At 31.7% G+C, this 11,441-nt stretch overlaps 1 long non-coding RNA gene across 1 annotated transcript; it reads right to left on the bottom strand.

Annotated features, from left to right (window-relative positions):
* Positions 1-2,986: 2,986 nt before the first annotated feature.
* LOC139425509 (uncharacterized) lies at positions 2,987-11,441 on the bottom strand. Its single transcript, XR_011636707.1, has 2 exons — positions 11,176-11,441; positions 2,987-3,592 (listed from the first exon to the last, which is right to left on the bottom strand). It is a non-coding gene; the product is annotated as an uncharacterized lncRNA (long non-coding RNA).

The raw sequence follows: 11,441 nt of genomic DNA, 5'->3' as shown, positions 1-11,441 counted from the left end.
GTCCTTCTCTTTTTCCAGTCTTTCCTCCATAATGCATTCGACGTAGTCTTTAGGGAAATTCAAACATCTTAATTGCAGATAATAAATAAGTACTGAAAGAACAACTGCGGCCACTTAGAAACGAGTTGTTCGCCATCGAAAACAAAATAATAAGTCGAAAGGTGATGTAAACTAAAAAAAATAAATAAGTAAATAAATAAGTAAATGAAATAAACAAATGGAAATCAATGCAGGCGAGTCCTGGAAGTTCAACCTCTACACATACTGCTCCCTACAGTAGGATCTCCTAGGCCCAATAGGCACGGGCCTAGGGCCCACACTTTCTGGAGGACCTCAAAATTTAGTAACTATAATATTACTTTTGGTCCACAATATTACTCAAACAGTTTATCTCAAAAAAAGGCATTTTTTATTTCAAATTTCTTTATTGTGATAAACCAAACTTGTGTAAACATTGCACTAATCAAACTCGAAAGTACTGTTGAATTTTAATTGTTGCAATTTTTACTCCAACGGCTTAAGTAAATGCAACGAGAATGCAGATTCTCAAAGTCTCTTACAAATGATTAGTGTCAACAAGAGCTAAAAGCTTATTCTTAACAAATATGTAAAGCTGCATATGGAAGGCTACAATCTTTAAAATTTTTATTTTCATACAACATTGTTGTGTTGTTTTATATTTTGCTTAAATATTTAGATGCGTAAACTTTATTTCATAAAAATAATCTTCAATTGTCTGCTTTCAAAATTTTCTAGAATGTTTCTCTTGAATCATACAGTTCAATAGATTCTTTTTATTGTTAGAACAATCAGAAATTTAATTTCGAAATATCTTGTTAGGGGCCCGGAAAATTGTGTGGGCTTTGGGCCTGAATTTGTCTTGATCGGTCCCTGATACTAGAATAAACTGTCACAAAAGGAATATTGTTTGAGTTAGGTTGGTATTTGAAATACAAATTTGATCTGTATGATCAGGGCTGAACTAGATTAGTAACTTAACTATCACATATTACATACATCTGTCGCTAAATGTTGCTTCTGTATGATGGTAATGCCCTATAATGTAAACAATGGTTGAAGCTATCTGCTACAAAACATCGTACTTTTTTCTCACGAAACGACATCACCATAGCAAAAACGACGCTTTTCAGAATATTAAAATATCAATCAAGTTCATTTTTTTTATTAGACCTCTGGGGGTACTGAATGGGAGATCGATCGTTCTTTGGTTCAGGTCAAAATTACAATCTGTGGATGATTGATTAGATTGGAGAATGTGTCAGCCCTATAAACGTGCGTGACGTATGGGTGTGGCAAAAGTCGAATTCTCGGCCATAGATGCGCCACTGGAAAGCAAGAACAATCACTTGCCTTTGCCTTAATGGCCTACAAACAACAACAACACTTAATTTCCTTAATATGATATTTCTTAATCTTTTGTTACTAAGGGAACTAGGACGCGTTTCTTAATGTAGATGTTTAATATGCTANATATATTTAAAACTAAATTATTAATTTGTGGTTCACAGAGTTTTTCTTTTCTACTTACAATTTTAAGCTGAACTTAGTTAAAACTGCATTATTTCCAGTTGCGACATTCTTTAAAGCGTCATCCTAGACTTTTTTATTTTCACAATTTAACTGCACAATTTTACAATTTTAGTTTTCGCTTTAGACAGAATTATTTTTGATTGCACAAATCAAAAATCATTTTTGATTACATACAAAGTTTTTGATTGCACAATAAAAAAATCATTTTTGATTGCACAATAAAAAAATCATTTTTAATTACATACAAAGTTTAACTGCGAGATTGAACCATGATTTATTTTAATGTATTTTTGTTTTTTAAACAATTGAAAAAAAATATTCCACGTAAATTAAAAATACATTAATATTTTGCATACTGTAAAGGCTTTGTAAATATCGGGAGAAAATTCACGAAGTTATCGAATCGAACGATAGTAACTTCTCCTATACTACATCATTAATAACACACAGTTTTAGATTCACAGAATTAATTTTAAAAAAAAGAATTCACAATGTATGCAACACTACAGAATTATTATTACATGTTTAATTTTTTGTCTGCTCAAGATATTTTCTTTGAAAAACAAGTGTTTTTCCCACAATTATATTAGTTCTACCCCTCTAACTGATAGTTAATTATTGTATAAATTTAAAACCAGCTGTATAAACTGTCAACCAAAATGTTCGGGCAGTCAATGGTACGACTTCGGAGAGTCCTGAATGAGGTATATATTAACACACAGTTGACCGGTGACGAAACAACTCGTCTTACCATGCCCAAACGTTACTGAGTTAACTCGTCGTTGCACCTTGAATCATCTATTTCAATTCATGAAACCTAGGGCGATATAGAATATTCTACTTAACTTACATGTTTAAATGCACTATAATAGCCTGTGACATGAGCACGTTTCTGAATAAAATTGCTACTCAACAAAGTGTTTATATGGAGTTGGTCCCCCTTTTACATCGATGGCAACCTGTATTTACTCTAGTTTCTGATAAATGACCATAAGAATTGAATTCCACTTTTCTATCACAACTGAAGTGAGCACTGACATTGAGAATGGTTGATTTGGCTGGGTAATTTGCGTTCTTATTTGTCTCAAAAGTCCAAAATGGTATTTAAGATTGACGCTCTGAGTAAGTTTTAGAACTCCTATTTTTTAAGCACTCATTTCGTCAAACCATGGCTGCTTGAATGGAAAGATGCGTGATGGAACGGTTATTCACCAGGAAGTGCAATGGGCCCTTCCCAAAATATTTCTACAGAATTGGATGAGCAGCACTGTCTAGAATGCCCTCACACATTTCTGAATTCATAGTTTCCTTCCCCTAGAACTAAGGGATTTAGGGCAAACCACAAAAAACACCCCTACATGATGATGCTATAGATGGGATGGATACATTTGGCTAGATAGTGTATTAAAAATAATGAATATTTTGAAAGAAAAAATTCACAACTTTATCATTTATTATTCAAATGCAGAAAATGTAAGAAAATTGACAATCAGATTTTTAAAAAAATCAACAAACAATTTCAAGAAACTTTTTCTATAGTAATAATCTAACAGAGTGTTTCAAACGCTAAAATATAAATTTACATTTGCATTCCAAAATTATGAATATTGCATACATTTTAATCAGCTATTGTATTGCTTTTATTTATTAACCCCACCTTAAAGGATGGCCTCGTGGGCGTCCACTTTGGATCATATTACGGAATTTCCTGTTCCTTGATCCATAATTTTTATCTGAAAGGAAGCTATCTCTGTTTGTTAGAAGGGATACTCCTCGCTTTGGATAATCCAGCGTAGCTAGTTTATCGACAGCGTCTTCGGCATCCTGATTGAGCTTTTTGGATCTTCTGATGGCTGGAAGCAACTGACTGGGTAGGAATACCGATCGTTGATACAGCATAGGGGTGGATTTTTCCATTTCCATATTTCCCATTGACCAGCAGTCGGCTATTGTAAATATCAGTGAACTGCAAATAATCGTGGAGATACAAACAAAAAGCAGCATTTCTGGTGGGTGAATTAAACTTGCTCACAGAATTATGCTGAAATAGAGTAAAAAAATATTCAGTAACTAGCTTGTGCGACAACAGAGAATAAACTATCAAGAAATAGGTGTCAGGTGTAGCATAAAATTAAATTTTATTTTTAAATAAAGCACAGAATTCGAATATGTTTTTTACTTTTATTTTGAGGTCACTTGATTGATTTCTAAGTTATATGCCCCCCCACAAAAAAAAATAGTTTATGATACATATGATGGACAATTATTCAAATTTTTTATTCAGTGACGTAGATAAGTCAACTACTAGCTGAACTTAACCCACTGACGGTTCTCTGCGTAAAAAGTTGTATATTAGCCTGCAGTTTTTTCTGCGTAGCAAAGCCAGTCTTTCTATGCTATTGTTGTTGTTGTTGACGTATGCCTGTTTAAGCAGAGGGGGTGCGATTGTTCTTGTTTTCCAGTGGCGCCATCTATGGCCAAGAATTCGACTTCTGCCTCACCATACGTCACATCCGTTTATAGGGCGGACCCATTCATACATCCATTCATTCATCCACAGATCATAATTTTGACCTGAATCAGAGAATGATCGATCTCCAATCCAATACCCCCAGAGGTATTGATTTGTTATGGGAACATGGAGGACTTTTGCGACTCGACAGATTCAACGTGCATCAGTCACTTTACTACACGGGGAGTCTTCGGCCGGCGGGGCTCGAACCCACGAACTCTCGGACATGGGTCCAGTGCCCTACCAACCAGGCTATCTCGGTCCTTTCTATGCTATTAGATAGGGAAATAGTGTGTAGAAGTAAAATATTCTTTCAGTTTCGTTCCATTTGCTGAACCGCCAGTGGGAAGCGTAAATATTTTCATCACAATGCTGCCTCATCATTGCTCTGTATATAAACTAAAAGCGGTTCTAAAGCGTGCGAACAGGTTTTACCCTTTCTTTAACACGCATAAACAGAGCTTGTTACGTTATAGAATCGGTTGAACCTCTTTCATTTCTTCGAAGATCATCTTACTTATGAGGCAAACACACACATTCAAATCCAAGCAGTTTAGAGGCGTTGTGAAAAAGACGCGGCGAATAGAAAGGGCGGAAAGAAATATTAAAGTCATCGCGGTGTGAATAGGACGGAAAAAAATATTAAAGTCATCGATATGAATCAAACGAGAGAAAAAATATTATATAAAGCGGTGTGAATTGGACGGAAAAAAATTATTAAAGTCATCGCGGTTTGGCTGTGACGGAACGGATAAAAACAGGCGTTATTTTTTTTTTTNTTTTTTTTTTTTTTTTGTAAGAAATTTTTTGCTTATTATTTTGAAATTATCCCTTTATTTCCTCAAGTATTTAAATTGTTTTAAATTTATATATGTTTATAGTTTTTCAATTTTTTTTTTAAAGCAACCCATAATTGTATTACAAGTTATGACCAAATATCTATATATTGTAGGATATGCAGAGTAATTCGTGACGCAACCTTTTGTTAGTATAATTGTGCAAAGCAATTTTATTTAATAAAACAGAATTTTGTGCAACAGTTTGGAAATTTGTTTCACAAAATTGATGTTAAGTTATTAGGAAAAACGAATAAGTTAAGACGACCAAAAAAGCCAATGAAAACAAAAAAAATCTGAGAATGATATGAGAAAACTAATGGGAAAAGTAATTAATCTGATAATCAATGAATCAGTGAATCGATGGATGAGAAAATGACGGACTCAGAGAATGAACGAATAAGAATGCCAATAAGTCAATAATAACTCAACGAATCAATGGATTAAGCGAATGAATCAGCAACTCAATAAATCAATGAGAAATTAAATCAGTGAATTAATAAATCAGAAAATTATTGAATCAGCGAATAAAAAATCAACAAATGAGCGACAAAACAATGAGGGATATAAACAAAGGATCAGTGAATTGACGTGTTAAAAATCTCTAATTGGAATAATCAAGGAAAAGAAATCATCGATTAATTGTATAAGAAAATAAGCGAATTATTAAATCAACGCATTAGTGATATGACAAATACAATATTATGAGAATCAATGAATCTGCTAATCAGAGCAAAACAGTGAGTCAGTGAATCAATATCTCGCCGAAGTTAAAGAATTAAAGACGGGTTAAAGAATTAATGAGGCTGGGAATTAATGACTAAGTGAATAAGCAAGTAGAAGAATCAGTTTTATTTTTTTGCTATTTTATTAATGTTGTACATTTACCGATTTGAAAATTTGTCGACTTCCTGATTCCATTTCCTGATTCCTAAAAACATTTATTCATTGGTCATAAGTTGACCGACTTATTCTTTCATTCATCTATTTGGTCAGTCACTAATAAATTGATTTTTTTTTTGTTCATTCATTTGCTTATTATTTAATTCATGCTTTGATCTCCTGATTCATCAATTCGATAGTTCATGGATTCAATAATTTATTCATTCATTGCACATGAATTTATTACCTTACTAATTCTGTCATTTATTATTTCACTAATATTTCGACCTCTCATTAAGTAATTTAAACGATTCATTCAAATATCAAATGAATCTACTATCAGAAGTATGAAAACTTACACGTATACAAATTTCTGAATGAAAATCCGTTTCTTGTCAGTGTATAATCTCAACCAGTTAGGCATAAAATGAAAGTTAGATTAGATTGTATATATTGAAAGTTAGATTAGAATATTTTTAATTTAATTATCAATTCACTCAACTTCAATGATAGTTGTATTTTAAAATAAATGATGCTATAAAATTAATGGGGAGGATGCGCCGTTTTAATTGACTATGTTTCTTTTTTAAGTTTGCTTAGTTTCCTCTGCTTTCTTCTTTATTTCTTTCATGAGTTTAGATTAGGACGCAGGATTCAAAACAGTTGTGTCTCCAAGCACTGAAATTCAAAAATATGAAGGGGAAAAAAAGAATTTTGTAAATAATTTGTTTGAAATATAATTTCCAAGTTTCATTGAAATTTATATCGATCTACTCGCAAAGCCTATAAATTGAATGACTTTGCATTTTTTAAAAAATTTCACCTTTCGTATAAAAATTAATATGAATATTTCGTATGAAAAATGAATATTTCGTATGAAAATGATAGATGAAAAATACATAAACCAGTGAGAAAGGCAATCTGTAATGAAATGCGAAGGTAGATGACGAACTCAGAGAGAATAAGGTTCGCCCTTTAATTTATATAGTCTACTTGAATTTGAGGCCGGGATAGTCTGGTCGGTAGGGAGCTGGGCTCATGTCCGAGAGTTCGTGGGATCGAACCCCGCAGGCCGAAAACTCCCCGTGTAGTAAATGGTGACTGATGCACGTTGAATCTGTCGAGTCGCAAAGTCCTCAATGTTCACATAACAAATGAATACCTCTGGGGGTACGGGATTGGAGATCGATCGTTCTCTGATTCAGATCAAAATTACGATGTGTGGATGAATGAATGGATGTATGAATGGGTCCGCCCTATAAACGGGTGTGACGTATGGTGTGGCAGAAGTTGAATTCTTTGCCATAGATGGCGCCACTGGAAAACAAGAACAATCGCACTCCTCTGCCTAAACAGGCATACGAAAGCAAGCAAACAAGCAATTAAATTTGAGAACGAACTAAGGCATAAAAGCATTTGCATATTTCTCTTTACTTTTTGAAACATAAATTCAAAAGAGTATTACTATAGTTAACTACGGTAATTCAGTGATTTTACGATAAATATTACTGTAAAAATTACGGGATGTCAGAGTGTAGGTGCTTTTCACAGCAAATTTGATCCGGATTTTTTTTTTTATAGTGTAAGGATAAAAACAGTCGTTATAGTATTTTTGGAACTTTTAACAGAAGGCTTTTTGACAGCGTTTACTTTTATTACCTTGCTAAAATAATGTGACAACGAGTGACCTTTAATGCAATGACTTTTTGAAAGTATGAGTACAAATTTCTTTTATTTTTTATTTAAGAAATTCGTGAAATGGAAAATAGTCAGTCGCCTTTGAAAAGTATAAAAGGTTATAGTTCTTGTAAAGAAACATTCATACAGGGAAAGGGGGAAAATTATATGCGTAAGTTTGTGTCCAAAAGAAAAGTTCTAAATCAATCTGCATAAAATTCTGTGTCAGCTTGACTCGTTTGTTTGTGTTAGTAAATATAGTTAAAATTTGACTGTATAATTCGTTCAGTGATCCAATATGGAAGAAGGCTGTTTAAAAGTCTGAGAAAAAGGCAATTGAAAATGTTTTTGCTCTTAAATAATAACCTGAACTTGATTTTTTTTTTAGCACTGCGAATTAGAACAAGAAACAAGACATCAAATGCTTTTGAGAATTTCGAAAGAAAATTTTGTTTTTCCAATTTGAAATGCAATGTTTAAAAAATGCAAATATATAAATAAAATATATAAATTCATCTTATTAGATTATATAGCGTTTCTACAAACAATTATTTCATTTTTTATCTCGTTAGTGACTGCGTAGAATTCAAAAATGTTTTTTTGTATTCAGCGCTACAAAATTGCAATATTAACGTTCGTGCAATGAAAAAATAATAGTAATTGAGCATATTTGCAACAAAAAGTATTTAAAAAAATTTTTATAAAAAAATAATACACGAACTTGATTTGAGCATTTTAACTGTGCCGGTAAATATATATATATATATATATATGATTTAAAAATTTAACTTTGCTTCAAATGTAGGGCATTTAAACTGACTACATTTGCTTCAAATGTAGGGCATTTAAACTTTATTGACTAAAGAGCTTCAAAAAACCAAGTTAAAAATTTCAGCTGCTTGCTCCTGATGCCAATGAATAGAAAGGATATAAAAAATCTTACTTGAATGCTTTTTTAAAAACAAGTTCATGATTTATATCAAAATTTCATAATTTANTATATATATATATACACCGTAGAGCCATTACATTATGACCACCCGGATGATGCACCATGTCATAAGGGTCGAACAGTTGAGGAACATTCCAGTGACTTTCAAGTCATGTCTTTGCCCTTAAATTCACCTGACCTTGATCCAATAGAGCATTTGTGGTCCTACTTGGAAAACCAAATTCGTGCTGCCACGCTACCCACTCGCAATGAGAGGGAATTGCAGGACCAGTTGGTGAGCGTTTGGTACCAGATACCTCAGACTACCTATCAGCACCCTGTGGAATCAATGCCACGACGGGTGCTAGCAGTTTTGAAGGCTAAAGGTGAGCCTACATGTTATTAGCAGGGTGGGCATAATGTAATGGCTCATCGGTGTATATATGCATATGCATAGAAAAATAATACATGTGCATACCTGCCAACTCTTACGCATTTGGCGTAAAATTTTTTTATATTTATAGAAGTAGTAAATATATACCATTTTTTTTTCCTTTAAGAGCTTAATTTTTAAATCATTTTGACCACCACTATTCTTGAAAAATTTAAGCATATATATTAGTATGTGTTACTATCATGATCTTCAAGTTAAGCTTTTTCAAATCCAACGTATTTTTTGTTTAAAATTGAAAATTTTAATTCCATTTTAATACCACTGGGAAAAATCATAAATGAAGGGATTAAAAGTTGACAGGTATGCATGTGTTTGCCTTAAGCGTTTTAACTGTGCTGGTTGATAATTCAAGAACAGAGGAGTGAGGGACCTATTCAATTAATTGTATACTCGTTATGAATAATTACTATAATTTTATCGGTGTGGTAATTAGGTGAAATCAACCATTGAAAGCATCTAACTAAACAATTATATATTGAACTAAACAAATTATGAAAATTAAAATAACTATAACAAACATATGATATTTACAACGATAATAGGGAAGAAAGGATAAATAAAGGAATGAGGCCATCTTATGTCCCCACCAGAGACATCCTTCCATTTCCCGACATGAAAACTCGACTGATTAGTATTAATTATCCACCCGCAGAATCTGCGTCTTGCTCCAACATTGGCTGGAGAACCTCATGGTCAGCGCCTAACTACAGCACTGTTGATCTTGAAGTTAATTATATTGTGGAAGATAATCTTAAATGAAATCATTTCATTGCAAGTGTGCAAACTTTTATTGAAAGTATGTATTGCAAGTGTGAATAAACAAGTGTGCAAATGTGTTTAGAGCGTGAATAAGAAGTTATGAGAAGTTACATAAGAAGTTATAAGAAGGAAAAATAAAATTTATTTTTTAAAAATATACAACTGAATTAACATTGTTTGATTGCATAGCATATAATGCACAATAAGTAAATTCATTTTTTTAATTACATAAATTTGTTACCCATGTTCTTCAAAAATAGCATCTAATTTCCTATGCATTTTCCTGCCACTGTTCGAGCTGCTTTAACTATAATTTACATAGATTTCAATTTTTTAAGTGAAAATAAAAGCTTTTTTTGCTATTTAAATGTAATTTTAAATGGCAAAATACAACATTGGTCGAATAGTTCCTGAGAATATTCGAGACATGGTGAAATATGCAAAAAGTAAAATTAACATTAAGGGGTCAAACAAGGGTTTAGCTTACATGCTTAATGAGTGCTGATGTCTATGGTTTTTTTTAAAAGAAAAGCACAGTACAAATAGTCTGATACTGCAGTCTATTGTATATATTTAAAAAATAAACATCATTCTGTGTATGAGAAATAGATTGCTTTCATCTTTTTGACGCGTTCCTTTTAAACACCCCTTCCCCGAAATATCACAGACACGAGAAATAGAGGGCGAAATTTCACCTTGTCATTTTGACGGGAGCGAGAGGTATCATAAAAGCATTAAAAAGTGAAACTATATTTATAATTTATGCAACACTTAAATTTAAAAATACTTGTTCTTAATATGATAAGATAATGAATTATTTAAAAATTAAGCTAATAATGTAATTTTTGTAAGATATTTTGTAGTACTGTTTCATTAAAAGTAAAGCAAAAATAATACTTTTGAGCTAATAATTTAAATAATAAATTGCACAATATTTTTGCATTGTTAATTTTATTTTGAAAGAATTTATAGGTAACAAAAAAATGCAAAAATTGTGAGCTAACATAAAAATTAATTATTTCATCAATTATGTGAGGAGTAGGTGATAAAGTATATTATATGATAGTCAAAAGTGTGTAGATTAACTGTATTAAATATTGGTATTAAAAAAGTATTTCATCNTTTACATTGTTAATTTTATTTTGAAATAATTTATAGGTAACAAAAAATGCAAAAATTGTGAGCTAACATAAAAATTAATTATTTCATCAATTATGTGTGGAGTAGGTGATAAAGTATATTATATGATAGTCAAAAGTGTGTAGATTAACTCTATTAAATATTGGTATTAAAAAAGTATTTCATCAATCATGTTTTAAATATTAAAAAGATGATTAACAGATGTGACATTTTAACTTGCTTTAATTAACAGTACAATAATTATTTCTTCAAATATGCGTGAAATGTTTACTATAGCTTCTTTTGTGATTTAGTGTGCGAAATAATTGCATTGGTAATTAGTATTAAAAATATATTCATAAATAATATTTTACTCATTTTGAATACCACACTTTGTAAAGAATCACTCATATTAAAAAAATTTTTGAACCTAAAGCAAGATGCAAAATCTTACCTGTTTAGTCAAAAATTAACGCAGCGATTTAGTCACCTGTTACTTCTTCAAACACACAAATCTTAAAAGGAACAGAGTTCAGAACAGTTGTCATTCCTGAACCAATTATATTAATGCACTTCAGTTTAGCATTTCAGAATTCTTTTGACCCATAAGAAATAATCCTCTGAGAAAAAAAACATTATGTAAAATCGTCACCCACTCTAGAAAATGGGTTCTTGTCGGTAAAATTTATTGTTTAAAGAAATTAAAAGAAGTATCAAGTT

The sequence above is a fragment of the Parasteatoda tepidariorum genome, chromosome 4 (genome assembly GCF_043381705.1).
Source record: "Parasteatoda tepidariorum isolate YZ-2023 chromosome 4, CAS_Ptep_4.0, whole genome shotgun sequence".
NCBI classification, from domain to species: Eukaryota; Metazoa; Arthropoda; class Arachnida; order Araneae; family Theridiidae; genus Parasteatoda; species Parasteatoda tepidariorum.
This window is presented reverse-complemented; position numbering and strand designations above follow the sequence as displayed.